Genomic DNA, 20,079 nt, shown 5'->3' on the forward strand with positions numbered 1-20,079 from the left:
GATTTTAAAAAGATTCCCAGGTGATTCTAATGTGCAGCCAAGGTTGAGAACCACTGCTCTAGAGTTATGATGCATAGAAAATGGGATGACAAAATATAAAGTGCATGTAAGCTGTAAGTATCCACAAATGTTAGTTCTCCTCCTGCAGGCATGGTATCAAGAGATGGTCCAGTTCTACAGTTACATCAGTTCTGTTCTCAACATCCATCTGTGTATCTCTCCTGCAAAAGGTACCTCACATTTCTCCCCACATATGCCACCATCTCATGCAATGCCCACTGTGTGCTAGACATTGTACTGACTTCACATCTTAGATCTCATTCTAGCCTTTACTTCTGATGCTTGAATTGCTTTTAAGGCTTCCCTCTGACTTATTTCAGGTTCATCTTGTCTTACAGGTATCAGACAATACCTTGAGGGGAGAATTGCAGTTGGATTCCTGGCTATAGTTAGGTGATACCAAATGATGTTTTCAGGTCTCCTGAAGCTCTTCCCTTCCTTACTTATGCCTAAATTGGCTTGCACTTCAAGTCTTCATGCTACTCCCTACTCTCAATTATCTGGTGAGGGGGGGTCCCATGTGCTGGGGGAATAGCCAGGGTCTGTCTTAGTAGACAAAATGATAATTGAATTTCTCCAACATGATTTCAATTTCCTCTTGAAGATTTTTAAAAGTGACATCTTCACAGGATAATAAAAATGTACATTTTATTTTCTATTTGGGGGGAAAGCATCAGTAGATGATATTTGCTTCTCATAACTAGGGACTGGCCTTCAAATACTTTAAGTGTGGAGAAGATCTTTGAGACCATTTGGTCCAGGGGTGGTGAGCGTAAATGTCCACCAAGGCCAGGAAGAGCAGGGAAATGAGTGACACCAGTCAGGAAGGTGAACTGGGGAGGTCACACTTCATCTAAAGAGGAAATTACTACTGAGGCACCAGGATTGGTATCTTCTATGATCATAGGAAGGCTCTAATGCATTCAGATTTGATGAGTTGGCAATTACTTTTTTCAAAATATTGATGTTGTCACTAAATGCACATGTTTTAAAAAATACTATGTATACCAATCATAGCATGTTTGCACAGCCCTTGGACTACCGTTTTGCAATTTCAAACTTTGTCCAAACTACTCATTTTAGAGGTCCAGGAAATGCAAATTAATTGCCCAAAGTCACACCAAACATTCCTGGCAGAACTGGAATGAGAACTGAAGCTGAGCCAGATCCTTCCACAGCAGCTCCCTGGTGGTTCTTTCTTCATGTGGCAAGAAAGGTGAAAGGAATAGGAAAAAGGTGGGGTGAAACACATTTAGATTGAAGGAGCAAACAGTCCCTGTGAAAGAAAATGTGATATCTTTCTTAAAATGTCACCACATTCTTCTGGACAAATGCAGTCTGCTATCCCTATACTAGGAATGGGGACTCCATGAGGAGTGAGACAGGAAAGGTCATCACCCTGGCAGACACCACTCTCTAAAGGGGAAGTCAAGCACCCAGGCAGTTGTAAAAGACTCTGAAAGGAGCTGGGATAGAAAGTGAAAGGACTTGTGAGAACACAGAGGTGGGGAACCCAACCCAGCCTACTGGTCACAGAAAGCCTTCCAGACCCAAGGAATGGAGTTACAAAGGGGTGTGATGGGTTGATGGATGGCAAAGAAAACAGCATCCCCTGGAGTGTGAAACCCCAACCACCAATCCTAGGGGAAGAGAAAAGGTATCCTTTGACCATCCCAAATGGGTGGCATTTTAATAAATTCTAGCTTTGTGTTTGGGGAAGAGGCATTCCTCTTCAGTTTATTTCCCAGCCTTCCCATCACTGTTTACATGGAAGAAACAGAATGCCTGTTATGGCGATGGTGTTGGAGGAACTCAGTCTCCACGCGACATTCACGGTGCTGGCATGGTTGACAGCTGTTTGGAAGCACAGACTCTAAGTGTGGTCCCTAGCTCTACCACTTACTGGTTGTGTGTACTTAAGTACGTTACTTATCTTCTCTGTGCTTTAGTTTTTTCCTCATTAAATGGGAATCACAAGAGTACCTAACTGTAGGGTTGTTGTGAGGATTAAATTGTAAAATCCCCAAAAGATCTTAGTACCGGGTTTGGTACCTGGTGCTACTTAATAATTCACTGCTATACCTATTATGGCAGCTGGATTCCATGATCTTTAAAGTCCCTTCCAATGCTGGGGTCATATGACTCCACAGAGATCATAAAATCAGAAGGTCTGATTGGACAGATATTTGCAGTGGAGAATGAAGGATTAGAAAAGACAAATCAAAAAGTTAAAAGCATATCTAGTGATCAGGAATTCATTTATTTAGTGGATATGTGCTAGGTGGAAGACATTACCATTCTTGATTTAATAAGATCTTAATCCTTTTCAGAAGTTGAGAAGTATTCATATGACCGGGAAAGAAAACCTGATGAGAATCTCCATAAAGCAGACCCAGAACTAGTGTGTTCATTTTTCAACATCCATTTGTGAACATCTCCTATGTGTCTGGAGTTGTCCTAGATGTAGGAATTCATGAAGGATGAAGATGCAGTGAAAGGGCTAGAACAAAATTAATTGGGAAGGATCCAAGTGGAACTGAAAGGGGGCCATTCATGCCACCTGGGAGGTGTCCGAGCCTGCCATCTCTCATTTGAATTCCTGCCACAGCCTCCCAACTGATCTCTCTGCCTCCCATCTTGTCCCTCTTAACCCATTCTCCTCATGGCACAGCAGGCAACGCCACTCCACAGTTTAATGTCAACATGACTTGTAAGACCTTATAGCATGTAACCCTGTCATACTTCTCCTGACTCATTTCTTGCCACTCCATTTTCACCAACACACTTTCTTCCATCACTTAAACTTATCATGATTTCACCTCCAAACTTCTATAATACTGTTCCCTTGAGGGGAATGGGCTTCCCTTGACACAGCCAGGCTCAATCCTGCTCATGCTTCAACCCTCAGCTAAAATTTTACTTCCTCCAGGAAGCCTTCTGGAATGCCCTCTGATGTACACACACACATACACACACACACACACACACACACACACACACACACACCTGTAGATCTGGTGACCTCCTCTACGACCCCTCAGAGCCTTGTACTCCCCTATTGAAACACTTACCAGGAGGCATTCTAATGTCCCTTGTCTCTGCTAAATACCCAACTAAATATGGGTACACACAATGGCTGTCGTGTTCACCACATACTCGCAGCGTCTCCCACAATCTCTAGTACAGAGTTGGTGCTCAGGAAATGTTTGGGCCATGCTCCCCCTTCTAGTAATGGTGACACAAGACCATGTGAGCTAGCTCCCCAATATCAATGTCTCTGGTAGACCCAGTACCATCCCCTCCCTAATCCCCTGAAAGCCTGATTCTCCTCTACTCTATCCCCTTCCTTCTGCCCAAGTCTCCTCCCTCTCCCTGTGTTTCACCTCCCATCAGTTCTGGAATCAGTCCTTGCTTTATTAGGTTTGTGTTCACTTTGAAGCTGTGGCTACACATGGCCACACAAACTCTGGCATCTAGGCCTCCAATCATCCAGAGCCTTGGTGACCTGACAACAAAACATCTGGGCCACTGACTCATCTTGGTTTTCTTTGCATCCACATGGCTTGGCACACTGAGGCACTGCCTGAAGGTCGGGCACTGAATCCCGATGCCGTGACAGTTTCCGTCTGGTCTCTTGAAATCATCAAGCGTTTGTATACATGGGAAAGGCTTTTCTAATCAGGGAACAGCTGGTTGTGGTGAGGGATCTATCTGTTGCTCCCACTATTAATTAGTAACATTTTAGAAAGCAGAACAAGCAAAGGGAAAAAGGAAAGTTTACCCCTGGGAGGGAGTATTGGGAGCCATATATAAAACTGTAGGCAATGGAGGTTGGATTAACAAGAGATGATTGAAGACCCTCAGGTAAAAGACAAATATTTCTTCTCTGTGACTTTAGGGAGGAAAGCCATGATCAAAAGTTTCAGAGAAGATGATTTTAGGCATTATTCTTGCAACAAAAAGGACTGAATCTTTTATTGTTGTTTTTCAAGCAACATTTATCGAACACCTATGTCTTCTGGGCCAGTGCCCGAGGGAGGCATGTGATGAGCAGTTACCAAACAGAGTTCCTGCTCTCCAAGGGGCTGCAGTCAAATGGGGGGAAAGTGACACAAACCCGGAGAGTCATGGTGATGCAGTGTTTATGTGCAATGGCGCACATTTGCATCGTGGGAGCAGAGGAGCAAGGCACCTTTTTTGAGTTTCAGAACTGGTACCACCATGTACTGGTGAAGTGATCTTGAGCAAATCTTGTAACCTACCTGGCATGATAGTAGTGGACCTAGATGGATTCAGTATAGGCAGTGGCATTGTGTAGACAAAAAAAATGACTTATTGGTGTTAATGTCCGCCATTCAACTTCCCCAAATTCACACAGGACACTCTTGTAAATTATGGAGCTTCTGGTCATTGAAAGTATTTAAGGAGGCCAGATGATGTCTAGGAAGAGAAATGCTTAAAGGGAAGTCCCTGTGCTGGAGAGAGGTCTATCAATGCCTGAGGCTCTCTTATCTATAGCACCTTGTTATAAATAAGACTAGTAAATTTGGTTCTTGTTCTAGAACATAGAGAGTGCACCAAAATCAGGAAGCTCAGACCCATCTGGCACTGAAGAGTACTCTTCCCCTTCCAGTGGGATCGAGAGGGCCACCCCTGACCCTGACCTGACCTCAGTTTTCTCACTGAGAATATGTTAACCTACCAGCAAGGATGAGGGGTGAGTCCCCACTGCATTCTCCAGTGCCCCTTGATCTAGTTACAAAGTTTCTTATTCCAAAATGTTTCAACTCTTCCTCCTGTCTCATTCTTCTTCCATTACCAGGTCCTATGGATTTTACTCCCTGAATATATGTGTATTCATTATCTTTGGTCAGGCCTCACCACCTCTCACATGAGTCCTTTGATCTCTAGTCTTGTTTTCTTACCTCCAGCATCTAGTAGAGTCCTTTCTTTAAACAATAGCCAGAGTGATCCTTTAAAAAAACAAATCTCATAACATCGCCCCCTTATATAAAACCATTTATTATCTCCCACTGGTCTAAGGATCAAGTTCAAGCCTGCTGAATGTCTTATAAGGGCAGTTCTCCATCTTTTATATCATTGATTGTGCACATTACACTCTGGTCAGCCAAACCAACTGCATATTTCAAATTGTCTAAGTCCTTCCACAGGACCTTTGCACATGCTGTTCCCTCTGCGTGGAAATGCCAGCTCTCTCCCTATCTGATTAAACATGTGTTCTTCCTCTTTGAAAATTTCCCTAACTTTTTCTTTCTTCCCCTTTCATCTAATTAGAATTAACCATTTATCTCTTTTTTTGTTGTTTGTGCATATTTTGTTTTCTTCCACTATTGTTTTCTTTATTGATTAAGGTATTATATATGTGTCCTTATCCCCCCATTGCCCCCCCTCCACGCCCCACTCATGCCCTTACCCCCCTGTTGTCTGTTGAGGTACCATAGTACTCCACGTGCACCTGTATCAGAGCAGTTTGAACACTTTATTACACTCCTTTATTTGAGTTTGTTTTCCTCTCTAGTTTTTTGAGGGCAAAGACTGCATCCCAGTCACCTAGCATACAGTATTTTTAAAATAAGAACTTGAACCTGGACAAACTACCACATGGTATTGTTTAAAATCAGCAAATTTGATGACCATTCTTAAGCTCTTTTATTCTGTAAAGAAGTTCACAGCACTGAGTATTGAGCCAAAGATAAAATCAAGCAAATTTCAAAATTTACCCTCTTTCTTCAAGTAACTCCCAATCTCCGGACAGGAGCCTGCTAATTAGACTATGTAATTAGTGTCATCATGAAGATCTGAAGAATAATCAAGTGAGGTGAGATTTTTCATTTTCCCGTGCCATCTGGGGACATGGACAGCATGACTATCAAAAGCCACATCGTGCACAAAACATTTGTTCAAGCAAGAGATAGTCCATTGATGTATCTGTGTACTAAGGATGAGCTGCTGATCTTTAAGGAAATCTTGGCTCTCCCCATCCAGGTTCAGGGGGTGGGCAGTAGCCAGTGCTACCTTCCTCCTCTGCAGAAGCTGCAAGCCAGTGGTGGTCGGTCTCATTGTCCCAGGAGGGACATCACCATGAAATAGGAGGATTCAACAAGCATATTCAGTTTTGATGGGCTGCCATCTGGAGCTGTCAGACTTCTTTCCCCCAGGCAATAAAGGTGTTGTTTGAAGCTTATTAGTCCAGAAAAACAACAATAACAAAAGTATATAATTACCTCAAAAATGTATCTGGGTGGGGTGTGAGTTGCTGTTACATATGCATAACTTCCCCAGGAATATGAAGGGTATAATAGTCACTCTTCAAGGACAATGAATACTAATGAGTACTTGAAACACGGTGTGCTTATCTGGGTGGCAACCTGTTTCTCTGCATTGTGGAGATGTAGAACTCCTTGAGTTGGAAGCACCCAGAGCAAGGGAGCATCATTGCAGGAGTCCTGGTATTCCTAATAATGTCATTATCATGATTGACAGGCAGTGGGCTTATGCATTGTCCTAACATTTCTAGGCTTTAAAAGTGTTTCATTCGTTCACATATCTGACCAAAAATATTCAGCTGAACTAGTGCCATCACAGGAATTGTGATAGAGTGGACTAGTGCTTTGGTAGGACTCGGGAGACCTGGGGTCTTGTTCCAACAAAGGCCAGATGCAGTGGCTACCCCCTATTTCTCCATGTTCCCGTCTCTAATATAGGGATGGGAGCTACTGGACAAGAAAAGCTTCTGTCTAGTTCTGCCTTTCATGGCATCTTTGTTTCCATGGGCTTTATTAGCTCAACTGTATCTTTCTCTGCAATGACACTATCATGGAATATTGTAAGAAAATCTTCAGAGAAAGTACATTAAACATCAAAATTTCCATACTGGTGAGATCAGAGATATATAGCCCTGAGCTCTGTGGCACGTATAAGGAAGATACTATAATCAACCTTAGGGAGGTTCCATGCTCATTGTCACAGTCATAATGTCCCAAAAGTAATGACAGCCACATCAAGCAGGTCATAGAAAGTAACCATCAGAACTACTGTGGCCGTAAGGGATTAAACAAGCACACTAACTGTACTTAAGTGGACCAGTTGCCATTGTGATCTGGATCAAGAGTATTAATGTTGATTGCCTGGCCAGCATGGCTTAGTAGTTGAGCATCAACCTATTCATCAAAGGTCACTGGTTCGATTCCCAGTCAGGGCACATGCCCAGGGTACGGGCTCGATCCATAGTGTGGGGCGTGCAGGTGGCAACCGATCAGTGATTCTCTCTCATCATTGATGTTTTTATATCTCTCTGTCTCTCTCCCTCTCTCTCTCTCTCTCACTCTCTTCCTTCCTCTCTGAAACAAATATATATATATATATTTTAAAGAATGTTAATGTTGAGAATAATCCTATCTAGTTTTATATTATGATCAGAAAACTTTTAAATTTGTGCACAGCATCTCTTAGTGAGTAAAGAGAGCAAGATACCTGGGTTGAGTCCTCATGTGATAGATACAACCTGTGTGACTTGAGAGAGAGGCTGTGAAGTTCACAGCATGGCTTTCGGCATAGTGAGTGCTCAGGGCATGAGACCTGTGTGGTAGGCAGGAGGAGGAATAGTTAGACCCACGTCCCAACTGGCTCATTTACCTAGTCCACTGTGGAGGCCGGTTGTTCTCACTCCTGAGCCCATGCTTCGTTTGTGTAATAAAATAAGAAAAGAGGACACAGAGAGAGGGGGTGGAAGGAGAGGGAGAAGTGAGGAAAGAAGAGGGAGGGAGGAAGGGAAGGATGGTAGGAGAGAAAAGAGGTAACAGAAGGAGGTAGGGAAAGAGGAAGAAGGAAAAGAGAAAGAAGAACAGAAGAAAGGAAGAAAGAAAGAGAGAAGGGAGGGCAGGAGGGAAGGTAAACAGAAAGAGGGAGGGAGGGAAAGAGGACGAAAGGATGGAAAAGAGAGAGAAAGGAAGAAAAGAAGAAAGGAAGAACAATAGAAAGAAAGGAAAAATGAAAGAAAGACAGGCTCAAGTTCAGTAGAATTCCTTGCCTGTTATCCTAAGTAAGCAGTGTTTCATTCTTCAGATCTGAATGTCAGTACCTACTGCAAAAAGGTTCATTATCATTATCAAACTGATATTTAGCCACCCTGGTAACGGGGTGGGGTGGGATGGGAGGGAATACAAACAGGTATTTAAAGCAGAGTGTGTAGTCTGGGCAGGGAGTTTGGAAGCCATGCTAGTGGACAAAGCGAGTACACAAATCAAGTGTGCTTGCTAAGAGGTTGTCTCGCTTTCCTTTCCGCTCGCCTGGCATAGCAGACACACATGATGTGGCAGAGAAAACGACAACTTGAAATCCAGCAATTAGACATTCATTTGCATCAAGTCTTAGCTTCTCAGGTTTCCTTCCTTAGTCCCCCAGGAGTCTGAAAATTTTTTAAAAAGAAAGAGAGGGAGAAAGAAAAAGTTCCAATGAAAATAAAGAATGTCATTTTTCTTTTCCCCTTATGAAATATAGTCTGAGGATGAATGAGTCCATTTGGATAGAGTGGGATCCCTTGGAACAAATATCTGTGGTTGGAATTGCTTCTTTAAAAGTTGTGTAACTGTCTATCGTTCCATGAGTTTCGAGCATTGGCAATAGGCTGGTGCAGCGTGAGATACAGACACCTAAAGCAGACAGCCACGTCTCTAAGCACGTACTCTGAGTCAGGTTCTGTGCCAGGGCCTTCAGTGCCCTATCTCATTTGTGCCTCGCATTAACACTGCAAAGTAGGTGATTTTAAGCCTGTTTATAGATAAGGAAACGGAGACCAAGAGAGAGGTGAGGTAATTTGCCCAGCGGCATGCATCTAGTAAATAACAGAGCCAGAAATTCAACTCATGCTCCAAAGCCTGTGTCCAAGACACAAACCTTGTCCAGATCCTTACATCCTGCTTGGCCAGAGAGGGCATTGACGTAAGACTGCAAAGCCAAGGAGCTGCTCCTGTAAAGGCTGCTCCTTCATATCATTTTAGAACCACATTCTGCTAAGTGAAGGAGGTATTGTTGTTTCCATTTTTCAGATGGTGAAACTGAGGTGCAGATGGATAGAGGAATTGTCAGAGGGATAACGGTGGGACAGCTGCTCAGGATGTCAATGAAGTTTTCCTCAGGAGTTGGTCTTGACATTGAGGTAATGGAGAAGTCTGGGTTTTTATTTTTCCTTTCTTATAACTAACTGTGGAAGCCCAAGGAGGGAGCATTTAGGAGCAAAATTTCATTTTAGGAGCAAAAGTTCAGTGGTTTTGGCTGAAATTCTCACACAACCTCCCATGAGTCAGTGAGTCTCTGAGTCTCAGGCTACCTGTCCAGAAAGTGTGACTAAGAAATGTGCTTATGTCCAATGGGTGTTGAGAAGATTTTATGAGTGAAAGCTAAGCAAAGTGCATTGTCTTAGAAAGTACCCTAGAAATGTTACTTATTACACATCATTACCATCATTGTCATCATCATCACGTGCTGTTGTCTAGCAGCAAAGGGAACCGTGTTAGCCATCAGGATGGGGTATGCTCGCGGATCAAGGTGCACACGAGGAATCCCAGGCTCAACCCTCTTGGCTGTTTTACCCTGGTTCCGTCACAGGACCCTGAGCTTCATGCTCCTCATCCCTAAAGTGGAGCCAGTCGCGATCCCTGCTGTCTCACCTGCCTTTCAGGGCGGTCCCAAATTTCAAATGAGATTATGGAAGAGAAAACCTCTTCACAAAATCTAAAGTGAGCTGTGCATAGAAAGACTCTGTGCTGATAATTCATCTTGCAGTATTTTCTTCTTTTCATTATCAAAATCCACACACAATATACCTCCATTGTAAAAGGAGAAGCCAAGCAAGACAAAGTAAAAGTCCCCTGACTCCCTCTGTGTGCTTGCCCTGGGCTCCCCATCTCGTCCATCAGAGGTACCAAGTGTGTACCATTCCAACCCGCTTCTGTCACATTTGTTTTTGTTTTCGGTTTGTTTTGTTATTTTAGTTAATGTCTTGCCTTTCCAATGAGATATGTGGCTGAGTGGTTGAAGACTAGGTTCAGAACCCAAACTGCCTGAGTTTGAATTGTGGCTCCTTCATATTTTAACTGTGGATAAGCTGTTTAGTCTTTCTGGGTCTCACTGTCCTCCTCTGTGAAGTGAGGGCACTGATTATACCTAACTCAGGACTTTGTTGTGAGAATTGAAATGGTTAATGCAGCAAACAGGTAACCAGCCCCTGGCACCTGTGTTCCTCAATGTGTGTGTTCATTACTAGTATAGTTAGACAGGCAAGCTCAGGAGGACATGGGTCATAATTGAATCCTTGGCACTTAGCCCAATACCTCGTACCCAATGGGCACTAACAAATATTTCTTAAATTAGTAAGAGAACAGCATGCTCATTTTCATATTGGGAGGCTAAGGACTGGGGAAAGCTTAATAGAAAGGCGATTAAAATAAGAACTTGTACTAACTGAGCATCAACTCTGCACAGAGAAGTCCTGTGCTTAATGCATGCTGACTTATTTACTCCTCATGGAAACCCCAAAGGACAGGTGTTATTATCACTGTCCTTGCTTTACCGGTGAGGGAACTGGGACATGGACAGGGTAGGTCTCCTACACAGCCACATGGTCAGGATCAAACGCAGCCAGTGTGGGCCCAACATGAGCATTCTTCGTTCCTCTCCAGTCTTCAGAGGGTTTGTTAACTGGGTTAGCATGAAGACCCTGAGTGACTTGGGCCAGTAATAACTACACAGTGTTTTCCCACTTAGCTTTCTGGGCCAAAGTGCTTGCTCCTCTCCCCTCTGGGGGTAAAGTTAATGATGTGGGACATGAAGACAAGGTCATATTGCTTTTGAGAACATAGGAGCCCTGTGGCCAGACAGTGCCAGAAAGATGTTGAGACCACTTGGTGGATTGAGAAGCCTGGCTGGCCAAAGAGCCACCTCTAAACTTAGAGCACATTTGACTTTAAGAGGCAGCCCACCATTCTGAACTGTGCTAAGCAGTACTGTGGAATGACTCCAGGGTGCTGATGAGAACCAGGGAAGAACTGAGTGGGTGTGAGTCTTAGGGATCACATCTTTCGGGGGGTTTAATTGGATTCCCGTTGGAATCAGGATGATGATGACCAGCCTTCTAAAATCAGAAGTGAATTATTCACATGGGTCATGTTCAGAATCATTTAACAACTGGTAGTTCCCAGTCACCACTCCACCAGGAAGAATATTGGCCCCAGAGAACAGAGTGAACAATGGCCCTACAGCACGGCCTTCCCAGAGCATATCTGCTGGCTACCAGTCCAGGAACTAGATGGTTTTCTCTCTCCAAAGAAAGGGACAGATTCTCAAAGAGAAAGGAAAAGGATTTGTTTAAGGCAACACAGGGACTTACTAGTAGTGGCAGAAGTAAAAACAGAACCTGCACTCTTGGCTCCTATAAGATCCCCTCAATCAGCCTCGTTTAACTCATGGTCCTTATTAACCACCACAGGAACAGATCCAGTTGGAAATTGGACATTTCTGAACATGACACCACACACACCGTAAAGTTACACGTCTCCTTTTTCTGAGGAGCACAAGAGTTCTTCACATCTACCAGGGCCATGCTCTAAGGCTATTGTTGTTGTTGTTGCTATTATTATTAACTAGAGGCCTGGTGCATGAGACTTGTGCACTGGGGGGCAGGGGTCCCCTTAGCCTGGCCTGTACTCTCTCACAGTCCGGGACCCCTCGGGATACCCCCCCTCAGGGGGGCATCGGGCCTAAGCTGGCAGTCAGACATCCCTCTCATAGTCTGGGACACCTCGCTTCTTACCACCTGCCTGCAGTGGAGGCGGGAGAGGCTCCCACCACTGCCACTGTGCTCACCAGCCATGAACCCCCTTGCTGCTTCTTATGGCAGCTGGGCTCGCCTTCTGGCTGAGTGGTGCTCCCTCTGTGGGAGCGCACTGACCACCAGGGGGCAGCTCCTGCATTAAGCGTCTGTCCCCTGGTGGTCAGTGTGCAGCATAGAGACCAGTCATTCTGTTGTTCAGTTGATTTGCATATTACGCTTTTATTATATAGGATTCACTATTTAAAGTTAGTGTTTTCATATGTCGTCCAAGTGAGTCTGCATCCTGTATTCTCCCAGAATTGAATGGCATTTTCTGTCAGTGTTCAGCAATTTGGTTGACCTCACTGTGGAGGGCTGACCACTGTTGGAGCCATGAGTTTCAGGACAAACTTGGGACACTGCACAATGAATCTCCAATTTTCTGGATGGAATTTTCAAATGTCTCATTGCTGTAGTTTATCCTAAAGCTTAAGAACATAGGCTAAAACTCCTTTTTTTAAAAAAAATATATATTTTATTGATTTTTTTATTTTTAAAAAGAGGAAGGGAGAGGGATAGAGAGTTAGAAACATCGATCAGCTGCCTCCTGCACACTCCCTACTGGGGATGTGCCCGCAACCAAGGTACATCCCCTTGACCGGAATCGAACCTGGGACCCTTGAGTCCGCAGGCTGACGCTCTATCCACTGAGCCAAACCGGTTAGGGCTAAAACTCCTTTTCTTCTTTGGAAAATGGAAGTAATCATATTACCTGCCTCTTAGGGTTGCTATAAAGATTGTATGCTGCAATGTATAAGTACTCACCACACATAAGCAAACAATACATTTCAACTACCAGTGACAATGATGATAATTTGAGAGGGAAAAATTATGCTAGACAGATAACCAAATCTGCCAGGCACAGAAATTGATAACTGATAAATAATTGTCAGTTGAATAAATGAGTTATCACCATCTGCAATAAGAGCGACATCATAGCAGAAATAATATTGGTTTGGGAACTAGGAAACCAGGGAATTCTCACTTTGGAATGGTTTCGATGTGTGATTTTAGAAGAATCCCCTCCCCTCTGTGAGTCTTCAGCTGTAGGTTTAATAGGTTGTAAAGCTGTTTCTACTTTAAGAAATATATATGACAGTATGCTGGTGCAGCACATACTAACATCATCCCCATGTGCCACGTAGGAAGGGTTATGTTCACCTGACAAGGTAAGTAGCCACACAGGCTGTGCATGGGAGCTGGCTGCATGGCTTGAAGACAAGATGAGAGAGAGTTTCAGAGGATGGAGAGATTAACTCTGACTGGGGGAGGGCATGAGTAAGGTTTTCTGAAAGAGCCAGGACTTTCTTCAACTGGGTTTTAAGAATTCAAAGGACCCAAGCTAAGGTGAAATGAAAGAAACAGGGCATTATTCTGGAAGTTACACATAGCAAGGAGAAACAGAGGTCCCTAGGCATTTGCCAAGTGTTCACTAAGTTTCTGTTCAGCATGAACCATAGAGGGTTAATCCCATAGGGGATATCAAAAGGCAGAAGACTCAGTCTCACCTTCGAGAAGCTTAAGATCTGGCACAGAAAGGAAGACAAGGGCATAAATCCAACAACATAGGAGACCCAAACAAGCTAAATAATCCTCTGGGAATGATTTATTTTCATGTTTAATAAAGAATAATGTTATGGAGAAGGTGACATTTGCACTAGATTGGAAAAAAGCACAAAGGTTAGAGATTTGGTTTGGAGGTATATCTTCCAGCGAGGTGATTTGGGGTAAAGTGCTCCCTCTTTCTAAACTTGAATGTCGTTATCTTTTAAAACAAACAGAGCAAAACCAACCTAATCGAGTGGTTATGAGACTCTGTGCCCTCATATTCATACATGGCATACAGAAGGTGCTCAACAAGTCCTGTTATTCTTCACTGGCATAGACTGAGTTTCATCAGAAACCATTGCTGAATTCGTTTCCCAGGGAAAGATCTTTTTGAAAGAATAATTAATTGCATATCTTCAGTCTCAGTTGATATAAAAAGTGGCCAACTGGACAGTGATTCTGCAATTTCTGGAGAGAAAAACAAACACTACAGAGTTGAAAGCATTGTCCATTATGCGACTCAAGGCCTCATCTCAAAAATGCCACAAGATACATTTGTCCTAGAATTAAGCGGAAGGGGTTATCAGATGTTTTATTTTCTGTTCAACAAAACAAGGCAAAAGGAATGAAGAGAATGCCCACCATTGCCCATTTCCATTTCCGATTTCTCACAAAGCGTCCTCTTCCACAAGATTAAGGAGATATGGTCCTGAGTCCAATTTAAAACAATAGAAAGATTAATAGTAGATTAGAGCCAGGCCAGCCAGGCAGTTAAGAATGGGAACTTTGGAGTGAGATAAACTTGGGTTCAAATGTGTCATAAAATCCAACTTTACTGAGCCTCATTCTTTAAAAAGTCTATATAATGGGGATAAGAAAAACTACATATAGTTTTGAGGATTAAGTGAAATAATGCAATAACCATTCAAGATGCTGTCTCATAATAAATTATAGCTAATTATTATTATTACTAAAGAGTAAAAATAAAAGTGATAAAACTATGTTTTTCTACAAATAAAAAATGCAGTGTCAAGCAACAGTCTTCATCCTTAACTAAAACTCTACGTTTAAGAAATGCCTGGGCACCTGAGGTGAACAAAATGACACTCTTTGGAATGAATCAAAGGACCAGGGTTGGACTCTAGAAGCTGCTGTTTCAGTTCCCTAGTCATAAGCCTGCAGGAAGACTAAGAAGGACTCCAGTTCATTCCAGAACCACCCACTTGTGGACACAAAAGGTTAAACAAATACAGAGGAAGACAGCTGGAGCTCACCAGCTCCACCTCCAGCCAGAGCAATTCCTATGCTGGAACCCCTAACCCTACCTCAGACAGTGTGGCCACTGGCTCTTTTCTTTATGGCTTTGTAGAACAGGCAATTATTAAATTACCGATTTAATTTTTTTTTCAGATGGAGAGTAGAGATGCTAAAATATTCTCAGGGCTGCAAATAAATTTATGTTTTAATATGAGTTAAGAAGATTGAAGGATATACAGAATACTGCTGAACAATTCAGATAGACTGAGTTCTAACCTACCTCCTAGTCTTGTGAAAAGTTAAAAACTGAGTACAGTATCTAACACATAGTAGGTGCTCAATACAGGTGGATCATTATTACTCTGGCACAATTTTTATAATTGACAACTCTACTACATGTGTTAAATTAATAGAATGAAACTACTGTTGGGAAGGAAGTAAAGAAGCCAGTGTTTAGTTAACACCCAATGACATATGTACTAGTCACTATGTAACATGGTGTCCATCGTCTCATTTAATCTCCCAGGTAACCCCATGACATCTATAAAAATGAAGAACAGTTATCAAAAAGGTTAAGGGATTTTTCCTAGCCCCTGAAGCTAGAACACATAGTGCTAGATCCAGATTGGCTGAGCTCTCCACTCTTTGTTTGGTCACTGTGATTCAGGGCGTTTAGATTTTTTTTTCTCTTGTAAAATAGAATGATTACTGGACCTCCTCTGTAGGCTCCTTAGGAGGATTAAATGGGATCATTGCTATAAAAAGCATTTAAATATTGCTTGGAACACAGTGCATACTCAATAAATATAAGCTGTTATTAGGATCGTTATTTAGCAAAGATAGTCTTTTAATCCAAATTTCTTCTACTCCCAAGTTCACATTCTTTCTAGTGACTTTCAACTTGGGCAGCCAATGAACTTCAATGTGTCTGTCTGGGTGTCCACAGATGTATCACTTGGGAAAGGCTGGCAAAATTACGTATTTATTAAAAACCTAGTATGTTCAGAGCATTAAACATATTGGCACCACAGAAAAAACTAAAGAAGCAAAAAACATACATTTTTACATCTATATAAATGTACACATATGTGTAGATCTATATATGTGTGCATTTATATATACATATTTAATTAAATTTAATGGTACTAAACCAGGAGCTATGTGCAAAGTGCTGGGCTAAGCATTTGGCTATACACAAATATGAATGCAACAGAATCTTTGTCCACACAGAAAGGGGAGACAAGCACGTGTGTAATTAAATGTTAATAGTTGGTTTTGGGGATGTGCCCAGAGAAATTCAGAGGAAGTTCTAGGACAGCCCAGATGAGGGAGCCCTTCAGGCTAGTGGAGGAGTGATGTGGTGGCAGAAGTGGCCCTTGAAGATCCTTGCCCTGGAAGGGTTCTAATCTTGGAGGAGAGACATAAACAGGACACAGAGAACAATGCAAGATCTGATATAATCGAGTTCCAGATCCTACCAGCCAGACAATGCCTGCCTAGGAATTCTGAGATGAGACTAATCCTTCTGCCTTTGAGTAAGAAGTAGGCGGGGCTCTGGCTCTAAATGGAAACTGGTGAAAGCACAGCAGGCCATAGTATTTAGATCCCTGTAAAGAAAGAGAGGGCACTCATTTATTGAGCACCTACTATGTGTCACAGCACACTATCCTCAGGACACATCCATAATAAGGCCACTAGACTTGCTTGCTGGAGGTCATAGGAACCCAGGGCAGGGTGACTCTGAAATGTGTACTTTGAAACTCACTCACTCACTCAAACCCTCCCTAAACTTTAAGACTCCACTAGGTGTTACTCTCCTAACTTCCACTAGATCCTGACCCCTTCCCTGGCAAAACATCTTGTTTTTATTTATTACCAAGTAATAAGAGTGGAGGGACAGAACTATTTTTATTCTAAAAAAGTAGTTTTTAGGACAAAAATCCCCAGGAAGAAGGGACTCCCTGGGGTGGGGGGAGGGTGAGAGGGAATTGACCAAGTATGATTAAATGGGAATGATTAAATGGGAATTATTGTCACACTGCAATAATCAAAAGCTCCATTCCACTTCATATTTGGGAGCGACCTTAGGAATCTTCAACTCCTGTTCTTTCATTTCACGTAAGAGCAAACTGAGCTCCAAGATCTCACACAGCTCAGAACGAGAACCCAAGTCTCCTCACTCTCAGATGATTGCTCCTTGACTACAGATAATGAAAGATCAAGGAAGGGAGTAAAAGAGGGTTAGCAGCATGTGACATATCCCTTATTACATACGTGTAAATAAATAAGAATGCCATGCATAGGCCAATGATTACAGTGGATCATGAACCAAAGGTTACAATTTACCCAGTCTGTCCACTCAGTCAAAACCAAACACACACATACAGAATACATTCATACATAGATACATACATGCATAAAGTAAGAGTGGCTTCCAAGACAGGTGGGATAGAATAATAAATGGATATTCCATGAAAGACCAGTCCAAGGCTTTGGCAATTGCTCCCAAATACGTTTAGGGACTGAGTCTAGCGGCTCCAGTAGCTGAGACGTGGATCTCTCTGTCCCTTCCTCTTTGTGCTGCCACACGACATCAATGAAAGCCTGGGCTCCCAGAATGTTGTTTGTCTTTAAGAACCTAAGGAGCTCTTAGTCCTTGACAATGGCAGTAGATTAAATGGTGTTTATATAGCATTTGTATGGTTGAAGAGCATATTTTTTCCTCAAATTATATTGTGAAATGCCTATTCCCATTTTAAAGGTGAGAAAGTGAAGGGCTAGCGAAGCAACTCAGGGCATAGCACTGACATGTGTTGGAGTGAGTGGGGACTAAGAACTATAGCCCTCGTGTTCTGACTTCCTGGAAGAGTTGACAAAGCTCCAAACGTCTAGAAATATTCAAAACCATTGTATACAGTGACTTAGAAGCCCCTGGAAGAAATAGAGTTTCCAAATGACTGCCACAATTGAAGTGAATTAGTAGGCATCTTCCAACTTTTACTGGGGAAAGAGAGGGATTTTGTGAGACATAATTTATGTAGTTCAATATAGGTTTTCTTTTTTCCTATTTTTTTAAATTGAATGGCAACCTCATGGCTTTTCTAGATGACTTGGCGCTGCAGAAATTGAAAGATTTGCTTAAGCAAATTCCTTATCCATAGCACTTCTTTCCACCCAGTCTCTGGAAACACATGTAGAATAGGATGCCATTTTCATTTTATAACTGGAGAAACTGAGTTCAAACATTCTTGGCCCAGGACTATATGGCATGTTTCTTCCAAACCAAGATCTGAATCTGGGCTCTCCTGTTTTCAGAATGGTGTCATAATCCCTGCATGCTGCATTCTGGCTTTTATAGAGGGGATGTCTGACTCACTTGCTCATTCTACAACTCTGCAGAGTTTCACAACCACTTATTCTCCACTGGTGTTCCCTCTCCCTGAAGAGTAGGAATGAGCCCAGCTCTCAGATAGCATCTGGAGCAGCCCTGAGGACCAGAGCACATGGGGAGGAAAGTGGCACATTGGTGGAGTACATTTCACCCCCAGGCTTCCAGCATGCTATCCACATGCAAACCTCACACAGCATATTTTTATCACTACATTATTTGAACAGACTGGTAATAATGTGTAATCCACCACTGCTAACTCATTTTGACTTATTATACACTTGGATGAAAAAAAAAAGGAAAGAACCGTTTTTGCCATAAGGGGGAGCTTTTGAGTTCTATAAAGAGGGGGAACAAGAAGAACAAAAATACATTACATCTATGTGCCAGTTCAAAACAGTCCTACAAAGCAGCACATTGGTCAGATCCTTACCTGGGACGTGAACAATGTTAGAGAACCTGAATTTCTCAGGTTGATTTTTTAAAAAATAGGCAAATTAATATTTCATTCTCATTTTTCAATATTAAACAAAAATAATGTCTAACAACCAACAGAATATTTTTTGAGAGTATTCGGGAAAAGTGAGAGACCTGGCTGTGCTGAGTCCACAGCTTCTGAAAGGCAAATGCCTTGGAAAATGCCTTTCCTCGGGGTTTCTTGTTCCGAATCCAGGAGGGCAGCTTTTGGACCTGCTGAAGCCAGCAACACAGGGGCTCAGGGAAGAAGGGGGACTTTCATCATTGCATAACTTCAAGGGAATTCTGAGAAGGAGAAAGGGAGGGAAGGCTAGGAAAGGCAAGAGAGAAGGGAAAGGGGGAGAGGAAGAGGGAGGGAAAGGGGCTGAAGAGAGAGAGAGAGAGAGAGAGAGAGAGAGAGAGAGAGAGAGAGAGAGAGAGGAGAGAGTGAAAGGGAGAAACAGCATTTAAAAAAAAAATCTGAGAATCAAGTTTCAAGACTCTTTATGTGCTATAGCGAAGGATGAGGTTTACCAGCAAAGTGCAAAGGAGATCCTGAGAGAAGAGAGAGGTGTTTTTTTTTTTTCCTCTCCCTCCAGGAGGGGGAAAAATAATGATGAGGAGGGGGGATGAAGGAGGGGACAAACGCAAGCAAACCAAAACAAAAACAGGAATGTGTGTGTGTTTTGAGCAGGAATGGGGAGAGTTGGGAGGACCATAAGGGGGTGTGTACAGAATTTCATTAAATTGTTACTTTAAGATTGTCTTCTTAAAAAAAAAAAAAAAGAGGGGGGGTGGAGAAGCGGGAGCGAAGGAAAGAGGCAAACGGCAAAGTAGAGGCAGGCTGCGTAGCTTGGCCTCTCCAAACTGATTGATTAGTCATGATCCCCGCAGTTTTAACAGGGACTCATTCAATTGGGAAGGTGGAGCGCTCGGGAGCAGATTAGCATACGCTTGTTTACTCATCTTCTGAGAGATTTCCCCCCCTTTCCTTTCATTTTGTGAAGAAGGAGGGAGGGGAGGGGGGACCGGTGGGGGGAGAAGGGGGCTGTGGCTTGTGTTATAAAGGACGCAAAAAATAAATAAATTAGAGCATCTTTTGGGGGGAGGGAATTCAGCAGAGCAGTGTCTTAGAGGAGCTTTTTTTTTTTTTTTGGTAGAGCGAGAAATCATATAAAATAAAATGAAATAAAACAAGGAGGAAGGCAACCAGCTGTTAAGAGGGGGGATAGGGCAGATAAAGGAGCGGGGAGAGAAATTAATTGCCAACCAGGAGGAGTTGGGCTGTATTTTTCAAAGGTGGGGGTAGTGGAGCACACACCTTGAGGAGGAAAGCGAGAAAGAAAAGAAAAAAGCAAGTGAAAGGGGGGGCTCGCCCAAGAAGGGTGAAGAAGCGAAGAAAGTCGAGGCGCCGAGTCTCCCAAAGCTGGCAGCTCCCGGCGGCGGTGCAGGGGCGAAGGGGGGGCGGGGGGGACCGTCG

The 20,079-nt window shown here is 42.9% G+C and overlaps 1 protein-coding gene across 1 annotated transcript in view; it reads left to right on the forward strand.

Annotated features, from left to right (window-relative positions):
- Positions 1 to 20,079, forward strand: part of LOC102426948 (pappalysin-1) — a 299,588-nt gene that overhangs the window by 88,626 nt on the left and 190,883 nt on the right. The gene's annotated exons all lie outside the window — the stretch shown is intronic.

The sequence above is a fragment of the Myotis lucifugus genome, unplaced genomic scaffold, assembly GCF_000147115.1.
Source record: "Myotis lucifugus unplaced genomic scaffold, Myoluc2.0 scaffold_273, whole genome shotgun sequence".
NCBI classification, from domain to species: Eukaryota; Metazoa; Chordata; class Mammalia; order Chiroptera; family Vespertilionidae; genus Myotis; species Myotis lucifugus.